This window comes from Dasypus novemcinctus, chromosome 6 (genome assembly GCF_030445035.2).
Source record: "Dasypus novemcinctus isolate mDasNov1 chromosome 6, mDasNov1.1.hap2, whole genome shotgun sequence".
NCBI lineage: Eukaryota > Metazoa > Chordata > Mammalia > Cingulata > Dasypodidae > Dasypus > Dasypus novemcinctus.
The window spans coordinates 56,707,166-56,733,916 of NC_080678.1; the positions used below are offsets into that span (position 1 = coordinate 56,707,166).

Sequence of the window (26,751 nt, forward strand, 5' to 3'; positions counted from 1 at the left end):
TTCTCCAGGTGTTCTCAAACTTCTTTATTATTTTATAAGTTCCTTGAAAGGGGATTTGTGTCTTTTTCATGTCTGTACATCTAGTACCTGTCCCAGAGCTTGATAAATAGTTGGTGAAAGACAGGCTATCATATCTCTTTAGGACCTGTTTCATCTGATTGGCTTAGTTTGGGAAAAGAACTCAATTGCATAGATGGAATGGTCATCCCTGTTTTATTCCTACCAGTTTTCCTCTCCTTCCTGGGCACAAGGAAAACAGTATTTTCTAGCCCCGTTGCAGTTGGAGGGGGACAGTTTTGACCAAACAGCTGTAAGTATATGAAACGTGTCGTTTCCAGGCTGAAGCCGTGAAAAGGCTGTATGAGACTCTCCACTTTGATCTCCCTTTACCTCACATCCAGGAAACCACATGCTGAGAAGGGGCCAAAAAGGAAGCATCACATGGAGGGGAGCTACAGTGGAGAGCCACTGAAATTGCATCAGGATTTGTGTGAGTAAGAAAATATCTTTGTTGTATTAAATTTGTTACTGCAGCATAATCTAGTCTAGCTAGACTACTACACAGACTTTATGACAGGGGTTGTTAAGGCAATCCAGTCTTCCTTTAGTCTTTATTAACAGAATGTAGGGTAAGATGCCAAGCTAAAAACTTACATTTATCAGCCTCCCAATCAGCACAAGATGGCCAATGGGATATAAGCAAAGTCAGTAATGGGTCTTTTAGGAAGTCACCCTTACTGTTTCCTTACAAGAACTTAAAGGTAATGACTGGAGCTCCAGCAACCTCTTGTACCATGAGGTCCTTGACAACAAAAATCCAAACTAAGGATGGTGGGGCAGAAAGATAGAATGACTCCAGTTCCCTGATGGCAGTGTGGAGTTGCTATACAAGGCCAAGACTGCCTTACCATTGTGCTTTACTTAAGAGAATTAAACCCTTTCTGTTTAGTGGCCATAGTTCTATCTCTGTTACTAGGAAACAAATCTAATTTCTAAATTAGACCTATGTCACTTACTCCAAAAGAGTGTTTTTGTGCCAAATAGTGAACAAGAAGGTAGCAAAGAAACACTATTTAAGACCTAACCCAAGTTTGGAAAAATAGTGTTTTATTCCACTGCCTCCAAGGAACTGAAAAAAAAAAAAATTGACCTCTTATTAACTCCAATGTCTTTTTTTAAATGCTTTTTTCTGTATTAGCGAATTCTGAAGGAGACTTAACCAAAATGGCATTTTCCCAACATAATTTTAAGTATCTTAACTGCAAAAACATGAGATGAGGCTTATTCAATGTTAAAATTTAAAAAAAAAAAACTAAAAAAGAGCAAAGCAACTTGATATTTCACATTATTAAGAAAATTCAAATATGCGAGAAAATCTACCAGGAAAATAAACTAGGAGAATTTAAACATTGGAGAGTTTAAAAACAAGTTCAGTGAAGCATTTTTGATTATTCTGAAACGACAATCCTTGTCATTGTAGTGATTCTCACAGGGAACCTGCCACCTTTAATATGAATGTCTGCTATTATTTTAATAAGAACTGACACAAAAATTATAAAGTGCCAAAGAAAAGCTGTAATATTCAGAATCACCAAAAGCAGTTTTTTTCCCTGCCTTTTATTTATTTATTTTTTTTTTTTTTTGCTGGACCACAACATTGGCTCACTTCATTTCAGCTAGTGTCTCTCGAATTTTGGATTTTTATAAAACAAAAAAGCAAAATTTTAAAATTAAGCAACCACTAATCCTATCAGGTTTGCTTATTCCAATAAAACACATTTAAAACCATGAAAACCTGTATCTCTAGGTAATGGGCACAAATTCCATCTTTCTAAATCATATGACTCCGTTCTTTATAAGACTAGGATGTGCCTCACCCCATGACCAATGGGAAATTTGAAATAGCAAGTGTTTCACAACATCAGGCATTTCAAGCAGCCTGAACTAGGGAAAATTACAAACACAGGGCAAGGAGCATGTCCCCAAAGGAAAATATGCCATTATTTGCCTTGAAAAGTAACAGACAGGACAATTCCTTTCCAGTGAGAAACTTCTCAAGAAGCTCTTCCCCCACCAGTTTATCTAGAAAACATTGTAATGCATGTGCCCTTTAAACAGTCTCATCAGTTGTCCAGAACTGCGCTTTCAGGATAGAAAGAGGTCATGACCATGCATCTGTTATTTTAAATCTTCTTTTGCTAAATATGACTAAACATCTTTTCAGCCGGGACCATGTCTTTTTTAAAATAATCGTTACTTCAATACAAAATTTTTCAGGCTATTGGTCCCAATGTTCATGTAAAACTGGAAAAGTACTAGGTGTCCTTGATATTTTTAAATCGTACCCTGCACCATGCCGAAGGGTTAAAAGTTAAGAGTAGAATCAGACATACCTGAGTTCCCCTGATAGCAGGTCCTACCAGCTATGTGAATTTGGACAAGTCACAACCAATTAGCTTCCAATTCTCCATGTGTAAAATGGGGTTAATAGTACCGACCCTACATGGTTACTGTGAAGGTTTGATGAGATAATGCTTGCAAAGCACTTAACACAGTGACCTGCATACTCAACAAACATTAACTATTGCTAAAGCACTCGTCCTTCTCTTTAGCTGACCAAACTCTGGGAAAAATCACTGAAGGACAAATGCAGAAATTCTTGGAATTGTTGCCAGACACAGATACTAAACAGTACCACTGTGGGTTTGGGCCATTCTGAGCCAGTAACATTTGGTCCAAGTGGGTAAGCCAGGCCTACAGCCTGAATATTTGGGCTCCAAGATCCATCCACAGGAATTTTTTTTAAACTTTTTTATTAAACATGTTGTAGGTTTACAGAAAAATCATTCAGAAAGTACAGATATCCCATTCACTCCCCTTCAAACACAGTTTTCCTTATTATTAACATCTTGCATTAGTGTGGCACATTTATTACAATTGATAAAACAATATTATTATAATTGTATTATTAGCTGTAGCCCATAACTTACATTAGGGTTCACCATTTGTGCTACATAATCCTATGGTTTAAAAAAAATTTTTAATAACATATGTACAATTTAAAATTTCCCCTTTTTACCACATTCAAATATATAATTCAGTGGTGTCAATTACATTCACAATATTATGCTACCATCACCAACACCCAATACCAAAACTTTCCATCATACTAAACAGAAACTCTTCCAATTAAGCATTAACTCTTCATTCCCTACCTCCACACTGGCCACTAGTAACCTGTATTCTAGTTTCTGACTCTATGAATTTGCTTATTCTGATTATTTCATATTAGTGAGATCAGACACTATTCGTCCTTTTGGGTCTGCATAATTTCACTCTGCATGCTATTTTCAAAGTTGATCAATGTTGTGGCATGTTTCAGAACTGCATTCCTTTTTATAACTGAATAATATTCCACCGTGTGTATATACCACATTTTGTTTAGCCATTCATCTGTTGATGGACACTGGGTTGCTTCCATTTTTTGGCAATTATGAATAATGCCACTATGCAAATATTTTACCCCATTTTGTAGTTTTTTTACTTTCAATGTCAAGTCCTTTCATGCACAAAAGTTTTTAATTTTGATGAAGTCCCATTTATCTATTTTTTCTTTTCTTGCTTGTGCTTTGGGTGTAAAGTCTAAGAAACCATTGGCTAACATAAAGTCCTGAAAATACTTCCCAATGTTTTCTTCTAGGAGTTTTATAGTTTTGGTTCTTATATTTAAGTTGTTGACCCATTTTGAATTAATTTTGTATTTGATGTGAGGAATGGGCCTACCTTCAATTTTTGCATATGGATATCCAGTTTTCCCAGGACCATTTCTTGAAGACCATATTTTTCCCCCACTGAGTAGACTTAGCACCCTTGTTAAAAATCAGTTGACCACGAAAGTGAGGGTTTGTTTCTGAATCCTCTATATGCCTGTCCTTATGCAAATATCATGATCTTGTATTTACTATAGCTTTGTAATAAGTTTTAAAATTGGCAAGTGTGAGTCCACCAACGTTTTTCTTTTTGTCAAGATGGTTGTGGCTCTTCAGGGTCCTTTACCCTTCCAAATAAATTTGATGATTGACTTGTCCTTATATAGAAAGAAGATGGTTGGAATTTTGATTGGAATTGTGTTGATTGTGTAAATTGCTTTAGGTAGAATTGACATTGTTACAATATTTAGTCTTCCAACCATGATCAAGGAGCATCCTTCCTTTTATTTATGTTTGAAATCTTTCAGCAATGTTTTATAGTTTTCCCCATATAAGTCCTTTACAATCATGATTAAATTTATTCCTAGATATTTGATTCTTTTAGTTGTTATTTTAAATGGATATTTTCTTGATTTTCTCTTCCTATCATTTATTACTAGTGAATAGAAACACTACAGATTTTGGGGTGTTGATCTTGTACCCCAACACTTTTCTGAAATTTTTTATTAGCTCTAATAGTTTTATTGTGGATTTTCCAGGATTTTATCAATATATGGTCACCTTCTTTGTCCCTCGTAACAAGTTTAACTTAAACCCTCTTTTATCTGATATTAGTATAGCTATCTCAGATTTCTTTTGGTCACTATATGCATGGTATATTTGTTTCCATTCTTTCACTTTCAACCTACTTGTGTCTTTGAATTTAAGATGTGTCTCCTGTAAACAGCATATATCCAGTCATGCTTTTTTTATCCATTCTGCCAATATCTGTTTTTTTACTACAGAGGTTAATCCTTTTACATTTAAAGTCACTACTGATAAGGCAGGATTTTTTTCTGCCATTTTGCTAATTGGTTTTTGTTTTTTTTGTTTGTTTGTTTTTTGTTTTTACAATATATCTACTTTTATTTTTTTTATTGATTTTGTAAAAATATTACATTAAAAAATATATATATATATATGAGGTCCCATTCAACCCCACCACCCCCACCCCACTCCCCCCCCCCCCCCCCCAGCAACACTCACTCCCCTATCATGACACATCCATTGCACCCGGCAAGTACATCTCTGGGCATCTCTGCACCTCATGGTCAATGGTCCACATCATGGCCCATACTCTCCCACATTCCATCCAGTGGGCCCTGGGAGGATTTACAATGTCCGGTGATTGCCCCTGAAGCACCATCCAGGGCAACTCCAAGTCCCAAAGGCGCCTCCACATCTCATCTCTTCCTGCCACTCCGCATATCCATCAGCCACCATGTCCACTTTTCCCACTCCAATGCCACCTTTTCTCTGTGGGCCTTGGATTGGTTGTGTCCGTTGCACCTCTATGTCAGGAGGAGGCTCAGATTCCACATGGATACTGGATGCACTCCTCCTGCTTTCAGTTGTAGGCACTCTAGGCTCCATGGTGTGGTGGTTGTCCTTCTTCAACTCCATCTTAGCTGAGTGAGGTGAGTCCAATAAATCAGATTGTAGGAGCTGGAGTCTGTTGACGCTCAGGGCCTGGCTATCATATTGTCAGTCCAGAGATTCAAATCCCCTAAATATATCTTAAACCCCAACACCAACTACAATTCCAATAAAGTAGGATGAAAGTCTTATGAAAAGAGATCCCATCTGAGTCCAGTTCCATCACGCAGAATCACCAGCTCCAAAGAAGGGCCATCTGACATGGCAGTGAACCCCATCTGCCATGACCATAGAACCCGTGGGTCTCTTTAGCCCTCAAAGGAACCAATACCTGGGGATTGTATCTACTTTATCTGTCTCTTAGACTCTGCTCAGTTGTGCATAAGGGCAATCCTTCTGACAGCCTCCAGACTCTTTTTTAGAGACTCGTAGCCATATAAATTCATTTCTGCTTTCCATTTCCCCCTTACATTAGGTCAAACAGCATTTTAAAGTTATGTTATTATATGTAGACAGGGATATTCTGCTGATCCGCATTGAACCTTTAATTCAAGGTCATTTTCTAGTTCCATCTTCAGCTGGTATTTGGTAGTGATCCCTCGGTGCCAGGGAGGCTCATCCCCGGGTGTCTTAGGAATAAATTTAACTAAAGAGGTAAAAAACTTATACACCGAGAACTATACAAGACTGTTCAAGGAAATCAAAGAAGACCTAAATAAATGGAAGAGTATTCCTTGTTCATGGATAGGAAGACTGAATATTATTAAGATGTCTATCCTACCAAAACTGATCTACACATTCAATGCAATCCCAATAAAAATCAACACAGCCTCCTTTAAGGAACTAGAAAAACTAACTATGAAATTTATTTGGAAAGGAAAGAGACCCCGAATAGCCAAAGACATACTGAAAAAGAAAAACGAAATTGGAGGAATCACAGTACCTGACTTCAAAACATACTACAAAGCTACAGTAGTGAAAACAGCATGGTATTGGCATAAGGAGAGACACACAGACCAATGGAATTGAATTGAAAGCTCAGATATAGAACCTCACATATATAGCCATATAGTATTCGATAAAGCCATCAAACCCTCTCAACTGGGAGAGAGTGGCCTATTCAACAAATGGTGCCTGGAGAACTGGATAGCCATATGTAGAAGAATGAAAGAGGATTACCATCTCACACCTTATACAAAGATCAACTCAAGATGGATCAAAGACCTAAATATAAGAGCCAAGACCTTAAAAACCTTGGAAAGGTAATTGGTTTTTGTAAGTCGTATACCTTCTTTGGCCCTTAATTCTACCATTAATGCCTACTTTCATATTTATTTGATTTTTTGTAGTGTACCATTTTGAGTCCCTTCTCATTTCTTTCTGGATATATTTTTTTTTGTATATTGTCTTTGTGGTTACCATGAGGCTAAAGTTTAACATCCTAAATCATAACATTTATGTTTGTTTTTATACCAACTGAACTTCAGTAGCATGCATATACATTGTCCCTATGCCCCTCCATCCCCCCACCTTTTAGTTGTACTTTTATAAATTATATCTTTATGGAGTGCATGTTCCAAACTATAGATTTACTATTATTTCCTATGCATTTGCACTGTAGAACCTGCAAGAAGTAAAATGTGGAATTGCATACCAAAAAGTACAATACAATAGAAGTGGCATTTATAATTACCTATGTTTTACTGTGGTGGTTTGAAACTCTCTGTACCCCAGAAAAACATGTTCTTAAATTTAATCCATTCCTGTGGGTGTGAACCCATTGTAAGTAGGGTCCTTTGATGAGGTCGTTTCAGTTAAGAAGATGTGGCCCATCTCAGTCAAGATGGATCTTAATCCTATTAATGGAGTCCTTTATAAGCTGAATAAAATTCAGACAGAGAAAGAGAAAGACACAGAGGAAGCAGCCAGAAGCTGAAATCAATGGAACCTGAAAGAGAAGAGATCAGGAGAATGCTACTGTGTGCCCTGCCATGTGACAAGCTAAGGACCAAAGATTGCAAGACCAAAGTCTGCTCCAGTAGACAATACTTCATGGAAAATGCCATCACCTTGACACTTTGACTTAGATGTTCTTTTAATACCAAAACTCTAAGCTAATAAATTCCTATTGTGTAAACCAAACCATTGCATTGGTATTCACTTGAGCAGCCCAGGAAACTAAAAGTTACTTTTACTGTAGGTCTTTATTTCTTTATGCTGCTTCAACCCACTGTCTAGTATCCTTTCCTTTCAGTCTAAAGAACTCCCTTTAGCAATGCTTGTAAGGGCAGGTCTAGTGGTGATAAACTTTCTCAATGTTTGTTTGTCTGGGAATGTTCTAAACTTTCTCTCATATTTGAGGATAGAAAAGTCTTGCCAGATATAAAAAACTTGTTTGGCAATTGTTTTCTTTTACCATTTTAAGTATTTCATCTCACTGCCTTCTTGCCTCCATGGTTTCTGGTGAGATATTCACCCTTATTCTTACTGGGATTCCCTTGGATATAACATGTTACTTTTCTTGCAGCTTTCAGTACTCTCTGCTTGTCCTTAGAATTTGACAATTTGATTACTATGTGTCTGGGCATGGTTCTTTGGACTTCTTGAATGTCTGTATTCATGTCTTTTGTTAAATTTAGGAAGCTTTCTGCCATTATTCTTTGAATATTCCTTCTGCCCCTTCCTCTCTTTCTTTTCTTTCTGGGGCCCCCATAATGTGTATATTAGTGTGCTTGATGGTGTCCCACAGGTCTCTTAGGCTCTGTTTGCTTTTTTTTTTTTAAGATTTATTTATTTACTTCATTTTTCTTTATATGTCCTCCCTTCCCCAGATGGTTCTGTCATCTGTCTGTTCATTGTTTGCTTACCTTCTCCAGGAGGCACCAGGAACCGAACCCAGAACCTCCCACATGAGAGGTGAGTGCCCAACAACCTGAGCCACATCCACTCCCCATAGGCTGAAGTGTCTGCTGGCTTGTGGTAGCTGTCATTGCAGCGGGCAAGGCATCTAGCTCATTATGGCAGGGACAGCATCTGCTCATCTTCTTTTAGAAGGCACTAGGACCTGAACCTGGGATCTCCCATGTGGTAGGCAGGCACCAAATTGGGTTGAGCCACATCCGCTTCCCTGTTTGTTTTTTTTTAATTCTTTTTGCTTTCTGCTCTTCAGCCTAAATCATTTCAAGTGCCCTGTTCTTGGGTCCACTGATTCTTTCTTCTTCCAGCTCCAATCTGCTGTTGAAACCCTCTAGGGAATTTTTCATTTCCCTTATTACAGTCTTCAACTCTAGTATATCTATTTGGTTCCTCTTTAAATTTTCTTTCTTTCTATTGATGTTCTCATACTGATAATTCATCATTTTCCTAATATCCTTTAAGTCTTGCTCTGTGTTTCCTTTTATCTCCTTGAGTATATGAGGGACATATTTCAAAAGTCTTTGTCTAGTATATCTAAAGTTTGGTCTTCCACATTGATGGTTTCTGGATTTTTATCTTGTTCCTTTGGATGACCCATCTTACCTGTTTCTTTATCTTGCAATTTTTTGTTGCACACTGTTCATTTTAATATTTCTATGTATTATCTCTGAGATTTAGTCACTGAGCTCTCTGTTCCTTAAGTGTGTATCCAGCTAGTAATATAACAGAGTTTTCCTTGAGTGCCAGGAGTTACAAAAACAAACCCAGACAGAAAAAATACTCTTTGCAGTTTTTGCCAATTGACTCTGTGTTGGCTGGTGCCCTGCCTGAGAGGTTAGCCTTTTCAAGATCATCCCTAAGCAAATGTGAGTTCAGGGTTCTCTCCTTCTTTTCTGAACTTGTGTCTTGTCCTGAGTTTGTGCTTCCTCCTGGTATTAGGAATTTCCCCATTTACAGGAATTCCAGTATCCCCTCCTAGTCTCCCCCTATCCCAAATGCTCTATTATATTTCTTAAAGCAGTTAATCCTTTGCCCTAGGCTGCTTTGACTTAATTGCTTATTACACTGCTTTAGCTATCTGCAAGCTGATTCTGCCTGCAGGGCGAATTCTGGGAGGGTGAGCCAGAGATGACTTTCCTGGTTCAGTCTTTCAGAGTGCCACCCAGTTGACTGACATCTATTTATAGGCACTCCAGTATGCACATAGGGATTACTTTGCTCCCTCCAGAACAGGGCCAGGGGCCCACAATGAGAGCACAGACTAGCTCCACACTGTGCCAGCGTAGGGACGGGAAAGGCACCACAAGAGCAACACAAGCTTCTTCTACCATTTTTTTTCAATGAATTTTTTTTTAATTAAAGAAGTTATGAGTTTACAAAACAATCATGTATACCATACACAATTTCCATACATCATCCTACCACCAACACCTTGCAGTGTTGTGGAACATTTGGGGTCTGGCTAATTGGCTAACTGAGACAGAAATAAAGACAATATGATAAGGAGCAACTGTGTGTAGAGGGGAGGAGGAGATATAGTAAATTCAGTTTAGAACATTTAATGTGATAGGAAGACAACTGTCCTGTCTACATTTCGAGATAAGTGTCTAAGAATAAGAAAATAGATTCAGGGTTCTTCTCAAGGAGGCATAATGATCCCTAACTTCAAACGCTTTTGCTTTAAGCTTTTTCTTCCTTAGATCACATCCTAAAATTATATTAAGGTCTGCACACAGTATTTGTTGATAGCCTGAGATTCAGAAAACAACCTGACATCTTTTAAGGCTGGTAGCATGTTACTACTCCATGTGAAAGCTTTCACATGGGCTGGTGTAGAGCTCTGTGTCCCAAACGTGGCTTCATCAGAATCACCTGGCTGTGGGTGTTCAACATGCTTTCCAAGTCATTCTTATATATGCTGAAGCTTAGAAAGTACTGGTAGGGAAAAGATTAGTCCCTTGGTATCTATCCCACCTACACTATCTTTCAACTCACTCCACAGGAGGCAGCCCAGGGTAAGTGGGTAAAGGTAAGAACTCGAGCCAGACTTCCAGGGTTTAAACCCCAGCTCTTACTAGCTGCCTTTGGATAAGTCATTTAATTTCCAAGTCATTTAATCTCTCCAGTATTACCTGATCTAAAAATGGGGAATGATAACAGTACTATCTCATAGGGTTCCTATGAGGATTACATTTGTTAACATAATGTTTGTTTGTTCGTTTGTTTTATTTTTTTTTATTTTTTTTTTAATGTTACGTTTAAAAAATATAAGAGGTTCCCATATACCCCCACCCCCTTCACCCCACTCCTCCCACATCATCAACCCCCACCACCACCACCGCAGCACACTTATTGCACTTGGTGAGCACACCCCGGAGCACCGCCGCACCAGTGTTAACAGTTTCTTGCCTTTGGCATGATGAACACTTGGGCCAGATAATTCTTTGTTGTAAGAGCTGTTGTGCGCAATGTGAGAAGTTCAGCAGCATCCCTAGCCTACCCACTATGTGCCAGTAGCACCCTCCCCCCGCAATCATGGCAATTAAACCTGTCTCCAGAAGTTGTCAAAGCTCCTGGGTGGGGGTGGGGGAGCAAAACTGCCGCTGTTTGAGAACCACTGACAAAGAGCAGTGCCTGGTCCTAGGTAAGCCCTAGCTGGGTATCAGCATTACCTGCTGAGCATTTGCTGGCTGTAATGTTGAACACTTGACTTTCACTGTCTCATTAATCCCCCCAACAACCCAGGGAGGTATGTATTCTTATCCCCACCTTAATAAATAAGGAAGCTGAGGTTCAGAGTGGTAAATAATTTGCCTAAAGTCATTTAGCCAGCAAACTGTGGGAGGAACCCCAATCAAGGTCAGCCTGATCCTGACTCCCGAGCCCTTTCTTCTCTGGCCCACTGCTGGATAACAGCACTCTTACCAGGTGGCCTGTTGCTCAAACTGCCCTCATCACACTTTTCTCCATGGTCCAAGAGAGAAATCACCGGCTGCTAGTACCCTTGTGGCTTGCCGTCATGGAAACATGCCATCCTCATACTCTGAATCCTGAAAGTCTGTGACCTGTGGGTTTTGCCCTATATTGCTCAGGAGGTAAACTTCAGTTCACAGAAACTAACACCTCCCACTCCCTTCCGCTCTCTGGGTTGGGGCGCTCCTCTGTACATTCTTCTGTCGCAGGAGGATTGCTCGGAATGGTACTCTTTGTGCCCTTGTCTGTGTGCCTCCCTGGGACTTGTCCTCCTACACCTCTGTTTCCACGACACAAACACAGGCCCCAGATGTGGACTGTTTGTTGAATGAATGACCCTCTTTTCCATCAGATTCTCTGAGTTGTCTGCATCTGGGTTAGACCCAGCCTCACTCTCATGTTTTGAGAACATAGTAGGCACTGCAGTCCTTCAGGGGCATCTCCAGCTGGCTTTCTAATCTTGAGCAGAACACAGAAGATGAAGAGTGGCCAGGAACAACTGGATCCTCCAAGCAGGCACCTCCACTGAGATTACTTGAGGAATGCCTGGCCATGATAGTGCTGAAAAATCAGGAAGCAACCAGAGCAAGTGATTTTAACTCCAGAGATGCCTTCCCCTTCTGCTTAACTATAACTCAATTGATCTCATCATTTATGGATTAAGAGTTCTGGTTTCAGTGTCAGAGAGAAGTGGGTTCAAATACCTATGTGATTTTGAAGCAACACATTTGAGCAATCTGAACCTCATTTCTCTAATCTGTGAAATAGAGACCAGAATAACTATATCATAGGGTTGCCATGAGGTTTAAGTGGGTTAAGATACATAAAGCCTTTAAAACAGTGTCTGACCTATGGTGAGCACTATTATTAGAATAGTATTTGTATTGTCCTTTATATAAAGGGAAAAATTTTTAATTGTAACAGGATGTTAAAATAGAAATTTGGCCAAGGCACAGTCCAAATGCAGGTCCTATATAATTTATACATAATAAGAGTTCAAAAGACTGTAGGAGTTGTTATTCACTGCCTTGACTACCAGGTCCATTACTATAAGAACATACTAGGTATGTGCTTCACAAGACACAGATAATTTGGCAAACATGAGTTGGACTGTATATAGCTCTTAGGTAGAGGGAAGAAGCCAAAAAGAGGATACTGCAGACCTATACTTCACACAGAGCCCAGACAGCCTGTGAGAAAAGATGTGAGTCGCCACCCAGTATTTTCAACATGCCCAGTAGACACAACACCCAGGATGTCCCTTCCATGTCCCAAGCAAGATGCTTCAATGACGCTGCCTGGAGCTAAAATGAGTACAAGGTGAATCCTCCCTCTTAGCTCTGGTCCCCTGAAAACTCAAGAATTAAATGACAGGCAGAGTACATCCCCTCGGAAACTGTGAAATAGAAACTTTCAAAAGATAAGCTCATGTTTAACTGCACAACCTGCGCCATTTCATAATTCTAAACTTTCATAACCTGCATTTCCCGGATGTAGCTGACATGATGAAAGTGCTTCGTAATTTGTTGAAAAAACTCCAAAGGAGGAATCTTCAAGTTTCCGGGGTAAATTAAATCAATCTTCAGAGAATACATGAGGCTTTATTTGGAATCAGGTTAAGAATGTAGGGGTTTCCTTTCCTGAATTTTCATTTTCGGAAGCAGATTTGGCTCAACGGATAGAGTGTCCACCTACCACATGGGAGGTCCAGGGTTCAAACCCAGGGCCTCCTGAACCATGTGATGAGCTGGTCCATGCGCAGTGCTGATGTGCACAAGGAATGCCATGCCACACAGGGGTATTCCCTGCATAGGGGAGCCCCATGCACAAGGAGTGCACCCCATAAGGAGAGCTGCCTAGTGCGAAAAAAGGGGTAGTGCTGCACACATGGAGAGCTGACACAGCAAGATGACACAACAAAAAGAGACACAGATTCCCAGTGCCACTGACAAGAATACAAGCAAACACAGAAGAGCACACAGTGAATGGACACAGAGAGCAGACAACTGGGGGGGAAGGTGGGCGGAGAAGAGGAGAGAAATAAATAAAAAATAAATCTTTAAAAAAGAATGTTTTTTCCTTTTCCTCTCCACTGCCTACCACCTTGCCATCTCCTCCCAGGTTCTCCTCCCACCTGTCTTTGTGGTCCCTCTTCTATTTTTCTACAGCTAGTTTCTCCATGGGAACACTTGACCACCTCTGATTTCCAATCTTCAATCAGATTCTTTCCCGATGGCCTGTAAAAAGAGCTCAGATCTCTTCTATTCTGAAAAGTAAAATTTAAAAAAAAAAAAAAAAAACTACCAAGAAGACTTCCTCAACACTATCTTCCCTATTTTTCACCTTTATCACCTACTGGAGGTTCTCAAATTCTGACCTGTAGACTAAGTCACCTGTGAAAATTTAGGTTGCTCAGTTCACCTTTGAAGATTCTGATACAGGGGGTCTGCTGTGGAGTCCAGGAATTTGTAGTTTTCAAAATCCTCCAGGTGACTAGAATGTTCAGCCAAGTTTCAAAGCCACTGGTCTATATCCCTGTATTAATTTCCTCCCATCATTCCAACACCTCCTTCTCCACACTAATGAAATTGCTTTCTCAAGAGTTACCAGTGACTTTACCTACGGCATTCAAGTGCATTCTTCTTAAGGCTCATTCTAGGCTTCTCTATGCCACTCAAAAAGGGGGCGGCCTTTCTTGACATTCTCTTTCCCTTTTCGGTTGTGAACCTTCTAGTTATGCCATTACCACAATGGCCTGTACTCCATTTCTTTTCCTCTCTTCACTTCCTCCTGCCACCCCCTAACATGTGAACATCAGCAGGACTCAAAATAGTTTTCTGCTGCTCTTTCTTTGGAGATTTCCTTCAAAGTTTTAATGAGCCTTGCAAGTGACTTCCAAATACATCTCTCCAGCCCTGACCACCCTCTTGAACTAGATAATTCTATTCATGCATATTCCCATTCCTCAATTTAGCAAGTCCCAAAGCCATCACTTCCTCCAAAACTAATCACCCTTCCAGTAACCCCACTTCAGTCATTGCCACCAATTCTCCAATAGTCTAGCCTCACAATCTTGTCTTTACTCCTTTTTTGTACTTTTTTCTTCTTTCTTTGCAACATTTACCACTATGACTTCTTGCAAATCCCTCCACTGCCAGATCCTTTGCCTAAGCCATGTCCTCTGCTCAATATTTCCTCCCCAACTCTCATCTCCATTTCCCTAAAGCCTGGGCAGCCATTAAGTCACAATGTTCTACCTCTTTCATGGAGCTTTCATTTCATGTCCTCTGTATCCCACAGTGATGCTTCTTTCCTCTGCACACAGTGGACACTGATCATCTGTTCTATGCATTTAGTACTCACTACTTGCTACCTGGTAATGCTATTTCTCTGTCACATTCTATCTCTACCACTGGATTATGAGGGGTTTTTGAGGTCAAGGACTGTCTAACACCTCTTTATAATTCCATCTGAATGTAGAGGATTGTCCCTAGCACTGGAAACCATGGTTGACTATTAGACTATCTCGATCATTATAACACTGCTTCCTATAGGAAAAGGCCCCAACATCGTAAAGTACACCCGTGGAGGTGGTTTTCCACTAAGATGTATTTGTGTTCCTGCCTACCTGATTAAATGACATTCATGCAGAGGAACCAAGCAAAGTTAGTAGCTCGGACTATGACAACAATGTAAACCAGATATCTTCAGACAATACCTATTTCTAATATTCTTGTAAGCACCATAAGAGTGTCTTTAGATGGGAGTTATCTGTTATCATATAGCCTTTTTTTGTATTTTCTGCTTTTTCTACAGTATTCATGCATAACCTATGGAATCACAATTAATAACAACAAAACGCATAATATAGCAATAATTATTCTTGTTTGGTTGGATGCTTTAATTTTGGTTTGGGAAACCGACTTACCATCTACTGCCAGGCGAGCCTGATGTCCTTGGTTCTTTAAGCCACACGTGCAAAGGAGTGAGATGTTGGGAGACCAAGGGCATAAAATGCTTGATATGTTTTCAGCAGCAAAAGTACTTCCAAACTAAAATGCTTCAAGGCAACTGTGATCCCCTCTAAGAGCAGGAAAGACATTTTAAACAAGTTGGCTATGCATGCTGGACTCATTCTCTCAATCCTAAAATGTCATTTTGTGAACGTTTTCTGTAAGTAGAGACTCTGTCTAGGGCATGTGCATGGATGCCTGCCTTTGATTCCCTAATTTAGAGAGTAGTTAGAGAGGAGTGAAATGAGTCAGGTGCATTTCTAGAGGGCTCCTCCTAATGTTAAAAACCTAAGCAAGATGAAAGAATGAAGTGGATCTCAATGTACTAGTATGAAATGAAGTGGATCTCTATGTACTAATATCTAATATGGAATTAGATATATTAAGCGAAAATCTAATGTGGACAGTGATCCCACTTTCATAAAAGAATAAAACTATAACTTTCACAAATGTAAATGAATAGAAAAAAGTCAAACATAATAGAGATTACTTCTTTCTTCGAAGGGGAGGATAATTGAGAAGTAAATGGGACTTTTCTCACTATATGAATTTTTTATAAGGAGGCTAGAAGATGCTTTACTTATATAATTTGAAACATTAAAACATTATTTAAAAGCATATAAGAAGTATTTAACCAAGGATAATAAATGAACTTTGTAGCTTCTTACCTAGACCTGAAAATGGCTAAAAGAATTTTGGGTAGAGAAACAAAGTTACTGCAGATAATTCACTTTCTTCATCCAACCCATCAGCAAATCCTATTGGCTCTTCCTCAAAATACATTAGAATCAACTGCCTCTCCCTGTCTCCCCTGCTATCACCTTGTCTAAGTTTCAGCACCACCTACATACATGATTTCATTAGCCTCCTAGGACTGTTCTCCTGCTTCCGCCCTTGTACTTGCACAGTCTGTTTTCCACGAGGCTGAAAAATGACAGTCCTCTGCTAAGAACACTCCAGTGGCTTTTCATGCCACTTGGAGTAAAAGCCAAAGGTCTTACAGTGACTGCAAGGTCACTCTCTGACCTCATCTTCTACTACACATAAATCCAGATGCACTGGCCTCTTTGCCGTTCCTTGATCACTCTGGGCGCCCTCCTGCCTCAGGACATTTGCATGTATTGTTTCTTCTGTCTGGAATGCTCTCTCCCCAGATTTCCCAATAATTTGTCCCCTCACTTTGTTCAGCTACCTTCTCAAATGCTATCTCTTGGTGGGGCTTTCCCTGACTACCCTGAACACTCCAATCTCATTTTTCTGTTTTATTTTTTGCTAACATCTGACATACCATGTATTTTGTCTTATTTTGTTTATTGTCTGTCTCCCCTTACTAGAATAAAAACTCCAATTGAACAGCATTGGTTGGTTGGCTGGTTCTAATCCATTTGATTTTTTGCTTCATTTCTGGTCCACATTAGTTGCTCAATCATGTTTTGTGGGATGAATGAACTTTGAGCAAGTCTCCTGATTTACATCCCCAATTATTGTATCAAGATAGCTTACTTTTGTGGATATGTGGTGGACATCTTCCTCTCTCCAAAAATAATTTTAGGCATTATTGGACTAGAAAGCACAACATTAGGCATCCTGGGCAGGGAAGTTTTACACAAATACACATGGCAGCTCCTGGTGCTTGGGGACCATCCCTTCCTGCTTATTGTCAGTTTTGTCTTTGCATCTTGGGGCCTAGAGCATGTATCCTGTGACAAGATAGACTGTCAGCATATCCCACCCTAGCAGAGAAGGGAGGCTGTACTGGGGGATAGAAACTGCCAAGCTGTTACATAAACTAGAGAAAGGAAGTCCAGCTCAAGTCAACAAAACAGATGAAGCAACTGCTCTGTGAAGCAGCAGTGGGGGAAAAAGTAAAGATTAAAATCTTAGAGGGAGCGGATGTGGCTCAGGCAGTTGAGTGCCTGCCTCCCACGTGGGAGGTCCTGAGTTCGGTTCCCGGTGCCGCCTAAAAAAACGAACAACAAGCAAAAGCAAAACCAAAAAAAACATCTCAGGGAGGCCAGTGTGGCTCAGTGGTTTTGAATGCCAGCTTCCCACATGCAAGATTCCAGGTTCAATCCTTGGCCCCAGGGCCTCAAAAAAAGAAAGAAAGATAGAGAGAGGGCGGAGAAAAAATGGAACTATGCCACAGCATTTGGGAAAGACTCATGCTGAAGAGACCAGTTTGAGAGTCACTCCAAAAATCTCAGTAAATACCAAATATCAAAAACTGCTTCTGACCCTTGGCTTCTGACCCAGAAGTGAGCGGCGTTACCCCTACCTAAGCCCATGTCTGTTGTTCCTCAGGATTTAAGTTGGGATGGATTCATCTGGCCTCTACTCATCAGAAGGAGTGTGATGATGCAGACACATCAGGATTTGAAGTCAGATATCAGTTCAAATCCTGACTCTGCTCTTACTAGCAAGCTCACTCTGGACAATTATTTAATCTTTCTGAAACTCCATTTCCTTGTGTATAAATAGCAATAGTAATATCTATCTTGCAGGCAGGGCTGTTTTGTGAATAAGAACTAATATATATAAACCAACTGGCAAAGAATAGGCCCTCAACACAGAGTAGCAGTGGAACCACTGGTCCTAACCCTAGCAGACACAATTTGAATTTGACCTAGAATACTGAAGGTTTTGTTTGTTGTGCTTTTGTTTTGTTTTTTCATTCCTTGTGTTGACTTTATTAATGAGCTTTTTCTTTCTCAGAAAGTTCTAGGGACTGTTGCCAGTGATTAGGACATGGAATGAAGGTATCATTTACTTCTAATAGCATTTTCTTCTGGGGCTGAGTTTAAGGTGACAATTGCAAGGAAGGTGTGTGGCCACATGCCAGCTTGTAAAACTCAAAAGGGGAACCCAAAGCTAATCGAGTCATTCCTCTTCTTAAAACTCTTTGGTTACCTTCCAATTTTCTTAGGGCAAAAGCTAAAATTCTTGGAGACTTCCAGGCACTTCAGATCTGACCCTTAACCCATCTCTCCATTCTTCCCTGGCTTACCATATTACCACATCCCAGCCACCCTGATCTTCTTTCAGTTTTTGAACATGCTGTCTTCTCTGCCTAGAATGGGCTCTTATCCCTGCCCTTCACTGGCTAACCCCTTCTGGTTAAGGAAGATTTGTTGAAACTCCAGACTGAATCAGGTTCCCTAATCATATGGTCTCATGGAGACATATTCTTTTCCTTTGTAGATATCATACTGCTATTATTTCATTGTTTGTATGATTCCATTTAATGCCTGTACTTAGATGTTAAGATTCATGGGGGCAGTGAACCTCTCATCCTTTCTCATGCCTGACAAAAGTCCAATAGCTTAGTGGGGCAAGGCATAGATCATTGCTTCATAAATATTTGTTGAATCATTGAGAGGCATAATGGGTGGATAGAGGCTGTTTTAATCTAGTGGCACCCAGTTTGCAAGATCCCTCTGGGGAGTATGAGCTGTTCCGAGGAACAGAAGGGCCATAAACAGCAAAAGCTAGAGGAGCAGAGGGCAAATTAATGTGTAATGTTAGAGGGAAGGCCTTCTCATCACATTCACTGTCAGCTCTAAGGCAACTCCATCAACACAGGACACAGATAAACTGTCAGAGGTGGGGGTGGGAGTAGGATTGCTGCAATCCAATGACATCGGCAGCTCTCACCCTAGAGTCTAGCCCAGAACTGTCCAGTGTGGTAGCTACCAGCCATATATGGCTATCAAGTCCTTGAAATGTGGCTAGTGCAAGCAAAGGAACCAATTTTTACTTTTTTTTTCATTTTGATAATCAACTTTTAGGTTTAAAAACTGATACTCAATTTACTTTTTGGGAAAAAAAATTTAATCTGATTTGAACAACTTGGACCTGTGCATCTACCTTTTCACTGTAAACTTTTAGAAGGCAGATTATGTATTTCTGTTGAAAATCTAGGATCCCATTTGAAATGTGCTATTAGGTATAACATAAATAGCAGAGAGTCAGAACAAAAAAAAAAAGCCAAAAGTCTCATTCAAAAATGTTTATACATATCATATACTGAAAAGACATTTTAGAAATATTAGGTCAGAGGTTCTCAAGAAGGAGTCCATGAGCTTGAATTGAAACTCAAAAACCATTTTTCCTGTGGGGACATGTTGGTGCGGGTGTGATATATTTATTAAATAATACACGGTATAGTGTGGACTTAGTAAGGGGTCCGTGGTTTTCACCTGACTGGCAAAGGAGTCTGTGGAACATAAAAGGTTAATCGATCCTGCATTAGGTTAAATAAAATATATAATTAAATTAATTTCAACGGATTCTTTTTAACAGCAAATTTTAAATCACCTATGTGGCCCACATTGTATTTCCACTGGACAGGGCTATTCTAGACAGCTGATTTAAAGAGGAGGAGAAAACATATTCCTTTCTACCCAGAGCCTATGTATTTTAAACAGACATCACAGTAGCCCATATTTGGAAGGAGGAGACAATTAAAATCCTTCCTTACATGAAAAAACTATCATATTAAAACTTGAAACGGGAGACGCCTGAGTAATAGCAATACTTGGGCAAAAGCAGCACAATTTATCTTGCAGCAGATAACTAATGTTCCTCACTGCAGTACCTTCAGCCATGAGGGAGTTGTAGATTGTGGAGACTGCTTCTTTTAGACTGCGTTGCCTGCCATATCAGCTAAACTGGTAATGAAATGATGATGACTATAAATTACTTGATTCTTCCAAAGTACCTTTACTCCATAGATCTTACAAGCTTTCACACACACTAATTAAGTCCTTCACAGCCTACAAGGTCAAAACTCACCTCCATTTGAAAGACAATGGTGCTTTGCCTAAAGCCACAGTGTAGCCCAACAAAACACTAAAAAGAGCAGGTGCGTCTCTGAAGATGCCAGGCAGTTAATCACAAAATTATGTTTGCCTCCCAGAATGCCAGCCCCCACCACCCTTTAAAGATCCTCATGTCCCAGGGGAGTGACAGTCTTTGCTAAGGGTCAAAAAACCTGATTTTACCAAGTACTTCTTCAATGGAGAGCAGATGGTTGAAGCAATGTTTGGGTTGATAATTATGGCTGTTTATTTGCAGAGGATACTGTTTGAAAGCCTAGCTGCTTAAAATGCAGTCCACTGACCAGCAGCATTGAGTTCACCTGGGACTTTGTTAAAATTTCAGAATTTCAGGTCTCACTCCAAACCTACTGAATCATAATCTACATTTTCACAAGACCCCCAGGATTCATGTACACGTGAAAGTTTGAGAAGCATTGATTGGAGGACTTGAGTGGTAGGTACAGCCAGCTTCTTCTTCACTATGCGTGATTGAAAAAAATCACCTACACTCTTCTGAACATGTGTATCCTCTTCTCTCTCTCTTGCTTTCACGCACACACATACACATACACTTTTTTTTAATCTCTGCAGATTTGTTTCATTGCAAGGTTTTTGGTTCTCTTTGCCCAGGGACACCAGCTTGCACATGGATATAGGTTGACATGGTGCCAATTTATCCTCAACTTTAGCACTTCACTGGCCAAACCATTTTACTGGAGGGCATTGCAAATTCAAATGCTTACAGAAACCAGGCAAATAGCATGGGTGGATGAAGAGATCCAGGTTTGTTTCAGAAAGGAATCTCAATTTATATTCTTTCAATACAGACACACTTGGTTTGCTAATTATAAGGCCCTGGAAATGTCTTTACTTTCAGAAAGTAACAAATTCACTCCCAATTTTCATAAAACCTGATCTTCTTCTGTTTCCCCACTCTTTTGATAGGTACAAGAAATATTTCAGGTTTCCTATCACTCTCCTTGAAGCAAACTAACAGCACAAACACAGCCACCATTAGGCTTCATGTAGGGGAATGGTAGGAATTGTGCAGGCAGAGAGCACACACTGGTGTAGAGGCAGCAATGGATCTTAGCTTTAGCCCTTGCCTCCATAAAGGAATTTGGGTCCATTTTTACCAGATCTTCCCATTTCTTAAAGGGAAGCCAGAAATGTGAATTTTTATGTGAAATCTCCCATTTTTTAATGTTGGCAACTAACTTGATTTTTTAAACACTATGTAGGCCAAGTAAAACACATCTGCAAGCCAAAATCTGCACCCTCTGGACTGTAGTTTCTGTGTCTCCTAGAGCAAAATATCAAAAGAGAGGACCTTACTCTTTCAGTTTGGGCCAGGTGTCCATTCCTGTCTTATCAAGTGGTGTCAGAATTGGAATCTCCTGGAGAAATCACAGCCTAAGCCCACCCTTCCAGAAGGAACCAGAAGTGGGGGCTGTTTCCAAAGAAGTGGGCATGAATTGGGTGGCCACCTCAAGTACACATGATACATTAAAAATAGAAAAATGGGAGATTCTGGAGGACAAAGAACCACGCTTTTTAAAAGTTGGCTTTATTGGGATATCAATTCACCCTTTTTAGTGCATGGTTCTGTGAATTTTGAGGTATGTATACAGTTGTATAATCACAACCACAGTCAAGGTATCAAACAGTTCCATCACACCCAAAATTTCTCTCATGCCCCTTTGTAGATAATCCCTACCTCTTGCCCCTGGCAACCACTTATCTGTCCTTTGTCTCTATAGATGTGTCTTTTTGCAGAATGCCATATGCAATGAAACAATACAGTTAATAATCTTTGAGTCTGGTATCTTTCACTTAGCATAATGCATTTAAGACTCAACCAAGGGGTTATATATATCAGCAGTTCATTTCCTTTTATTGCTAAGTAACTTTCCATTGTATGGATGTACCACAGTTTATCCATCCACCAATTAAAGGATATTTGGTGTATAGCTGATTGGATTATATACCCTACTTTAGACATGTTCTTGGTCTTGATCTCCACTGGGTGTGAACCCATTGTAAATAGGATCTCTTGAAGATGTTATTTTAGCTAAGGTGTGGTCCAACTGAATGAGGTTGCTCTTTCATCCAGATTGCTACAATGGTTTATAAGCAGAAGAAATTGAGACAGAGAGAGAGAGAAGTCCAGGAAGGAGATAGGGCTGGAAGTCGGCAGGAGAAAGGAGAGAACATCATCGTTTGATGGGAAAACCAAGGAACCTAAGGACTGCAGGCTAGCCAGAATGCTACTGCTTCCAGGAGTAGCCAATGCCTTGATGTGGACTTCTGATTTCTGAAATTATAAGTCAATGAATTCCTATTGTTAAAGCTACCCCATTATGTGATATTTGTCATAGCAGCCTGACAAACTAATACATGGTGATTGTGAAAAAAGCTGTTATAAACTCTTCCCTACCATTTAATTCCATTTTGAAGTTGTCCTGTGGTTTTTTTCTCACTACAGCAATATAAAGGTGTCCAGCAATACAAAGGAGCCCAATTCTGAAAGAATGAAAATAATAAAAGTATGAAAGTTTGAAAAAAATATTACTCTAAAAATAAGAGCTGTGAGAGAGTGTATCAGTAACCACAATTCTTCACTCCTCCTTATATCCATGTCTTTTGCCATGTGACTTTTTGTGTAAACATACATTTTACTTTCACTTGAGTAAATACCTAAGAGTAGAATTCTTGGGTCACATGACAAGTACAAGCTTAACTTGAGAAATAGCAAAACTTTTTTCCAAAGTGGCTGAACCATTTGGCATTCCCAACAGCAATATATGAGAGTTCTCATTCTGCATCCTTTTAGAACTTGTTATTGTTGGATATTTGTTTCTAATTTGTTCTCTTCTTGTTTTTTAAGCCCACACCCATTTTTGATGAATTGTGCCGAATGTGTAAAAGATCATCCTCTAAAACTAAAGTCTCAGAATAATTAAATTTTATTAATGATGTAATTCCTTATCCTTGCAAAGATCGACCTATCCATCTTCAGTACATTCACATGGGTAATAAGGTAAGTGATTTTTAATTCCACCAGGTTAAAATCCCCCTGACATGACTAATTGCTATTCTGCTACTGAGCCTTGAGAGATTATGGGTAAGTGCCAAGAAAAAACATGACTTTGAACTGTTCTTTCACCAGTTAAAAATAATACTGAAACCAAATGTAAACATAATAGAAGTAGTCAGATTTGGGTTACATATTAACGGCGTTTAGTCAGGCTGGAGCAGAGGCACAGCTGCAGAGAACACCTTTCTCTTACCACTGTTTCCAAACGCCCTATACCTGGACTAGACCAGACTGGATTTACAAGAGACCTTTTGAAAAGATGCAGAGAAGGCAAGCAGCACACATTTCCTGGCCATAAATTTAAAGGTTGCTAAAACATTCCCGAAATTTTCACTCAACATTCCTCTGGCCAACACATCTGCAGTCTGCCAATGCTTCAAAATCAATGTTTTATCATCATAATCTTACAAACATCTTTGAAAATGCCTTTCCTTCTGCTTCCATGTCAGGTAAATCCAGCTTTTTTCATTTTTAAAGCCACATAAATGTATGAGGATTAATTCTTACAAGATTGAGCTAACTGGAGTTAAAATCAATTTTCGGATAGGTTTGTTTTGTTCACTCTCTCCTACCACACGATCCCATTTTTTATGTGATCCTGTGATTTTATCCTCTCATTACAGAGGTGTCCAGCAATATAAAGGTATGCATTTCTGAAATGATGTAAAAGTAAAAATATTACTCTAAAAATAAGAGCTGTGTTAGATTGTGTCATTACTCCAATTTTCACCCTTCCTTATATCCATGTCTTTTGCCATGAGAATTTGTAGTTCCTCCAACTAAAGGGGCAGGGTAGGTTTTCCCTCTCATTGACTTCAGTTGGCTTCAGCCACATGATTTGTTTTGGCCAATAAAATGAAGCAGAGGTGATGCTAGTGTTCTAGTTCCCAGCCTAGGCCTTGTCATCTTGTCCTCCTGTATCTCTGCCGTCACCATGAGAGGAGCACATCCCAAGGAAACCTCTGGTCCCAGAATGGAGAGAAGCACATAGAGCAGAGTCACGACAGCTTCCACAGCCCAAGCTGACACCCAGACCTACACAGAGAAGCAAGGTCGCCCCACCCCAGCCAACCCAATGTGTGTGCAACAACAAATGTCTTTTTAGTCACCTAGTTTTGGACTTAAGTAGCAAACAATATCTAACCCATACTAGCACATTCCTGAAATATTAGTTTTACTTGAAGAAAAATCATACCATTTACTAAGTATTTTAGAATTCTAAAACTTTATAGTGTTTTAACCCCATATGGGGCTAATTCTTAAGCCAAAGAGGTAACCAAAACATGTAAAAGGAGATACTTAGGAGAGGTTCCAGGGTCAGCTGGGAGGAAATCCTTCAGCAGCTCACTGTTGTCCTATTCATCAAGTGTGTCAAACTTGATCCTCATCCCTGCTGCAATGGATGGGGTCAGGTGCTAAAGTCACCATGGTGCTATATTCTGTTCCATCTCCAACTCTTCCTCTTGCATCCTTTTTCTGTGGTAGTGGTTCTCAATCAGGAGATTTTGCTCCCCAAGGAACATCTGAAAACATTTTTGGTTGTCACAAAATGGTTGTGGGGGATGGAGGCGCTACTGGTTTCTTGTGGGTAGAGGACAGGGGTGCTGCTAAGCATCCTACATGCACAGAACAAGCCCCCATGACAATGAATTATCGGACCCAAAACGTCAACAGTGCCAAGTCTGGGAAACCCTGTTCTATGGTTTACATTGAAATTATTTATTTTCTTCCCCATTTTAAGAGTGTAAGGTTGATTTTGAGGAACTGTCTTGCAAATGCTTATTAAATACATGAAAATTATTATTTCTAATCTAAGCCTACTTTTCTGCATACTATGTGCAATATAAATAAGTGCTTACTTTATTCATACTTTCTTCAAGACATCATGTACATGAATGTCTTTTTTCCATAAATCTTAACAGGAACTAGTTGATTGAAGAATGAACATCTTTAAATATTTCTGTTTATCTAGAAATAATTACTAGTACCCCAAATTCGCTGTCAGAGAGATCCTGCTTCATTGCAAATATTTTTGAATAAGCAAACAAAGACGCAAAGGCATCCATTCCAGATGAGACCTCCCCGAGACCTCAAGCTTCACAATACAGGAATCACACCAGTCTGGGACATAAGGCCATTTTGAGCGAAATTGCCATATTATGACAATATCCTTTGGTGTTGCAGCAACTAAAGCTTCTTAATGACATCCTAGGGAGACCAGCCTGAATACTGAATTCTAACCTCAATGTATTGAATGTGTTCCAAGAAAAATAACCTGATCCCCAGAATCACTGAGAATTGATGGCAGTCATTAGGCTGGTGAGTCAACTATGGTTTAAATGTAGGTGTGGAATAGCACATCTGTTGCTATTTCAAATGGTAAGACTGTATTTGGAGAAGATGGATAAAATAACAGACCAGGCAAAGCTGGAAGAGACTCTGAGATTCAGTGAATGAAAGTTATCTAATGCATTGTTAAATATGGCAGTTCTGTAGAGGGATTTTTTAGGTACAGGGAATTTTTAAATAGTCTTATAATTCAACAAAAGAGGAAACCCAAGATAGTCTGCTCAAGATTTGAGAGAATGAAGAGAAAATGAGTCTGCTGGAATAATATTTCAAATAACAGACAAATGGCAGTAAGGAGGAACCGCAAAGCTAGAACTGGGCTATAGGACCCAGGAAGGGGACAGATGTGATCAGGAAATGACCATGACCAGGGACCAGGAGACCTGTGGTTGGTAAAATAGGCCCTTGGTACAGTTGTTGCATTCCAGTTTAGTGGGGAGGACATCAAAGTAAGCAAGCAAAACTTGATTGGTTTGAAGAATCAAGGCCACGGGATTAATCTAATTTGGAATTGAGGCCTGAGACAATATTTTTTAAGAGCCTGATTTCATTAACTTGTGCCAAGCTTAAGCAAATACTGTTTTGCTAACCTAACTTTACTAGGGAACAAGAGTATTCACTATAAGTGTTGTATTAATAGCAACACTTTAAACTGATGGTAACATATGATCTGGCAGTGGATTTTAATCTATGCTCCACAAAGCCATTAGATTCAGGAAAGACCCACACCAGCCAGAAGGAAAAAGAGGAGAGAGAGGCCAAATGTGGGGGTATCTGAGCTCCCAGCACCCACTTCAACCAGAAAAGCTCCACTTTTATCTGTTTTAAACATTGGAGCTCTGCCTAACTTTTCATATGGAAAAAAAAAAAAAAAATTCTGCTACTGGGAAAAGTTTGAAATACAATGTGCTAAGAGGAAGCGGTCCTTGACTGGGCTGGGATATTGTGGGAGAAATTTAAAAAGTCTGAGCATGACCCCAGAGCCAGTAGTCTTTTAGATAGCAGCTTTGGAAATTTTTCTAAGCAAAGGGGCAGTGTGAAAGTTAAGTAGCCCTGTCAGTTAGAAGCTCCTTCTTGATTTCATTTAAGTTGGGGTGCCCATGTAATTTATTATCCAACTTGGACACTTTTGAAAAGGAAGAGAAGTAGTATGAAGATTTATTGGTTAGGACAATAGGCATAAACTATGTCTGCCCGTAGCGAACCAGGATGTTTGATCACCTCAATTAGAGTAGATACTG

General features: G+C 39.7%; 1 long non-coding RNA gene across 1 annotated transcript in view; it reads left to right on the forward strand.

Moving 5' to 3' along the window:
* Window positions 1–20,503, forward strand: part of LOC131278980 (uncharacterized) — a 71,041-nt gene extending 50,538 nt beyond the window's left edge. Inside the window, exons 2-3 of the long non-coding RNA XR_009186327.2 lie at window positions 402–490; window positions 20,408–20,503. This is a non-coding gene — a long non-coding RNA (uncharacterized lncRNA). The remainder of the gene's footprint in view (window positions 1–401; window positions 491–20,407) is intronic.
* Window positions 20,504–26,751: the final 6,248 nt, after the last annotated feature.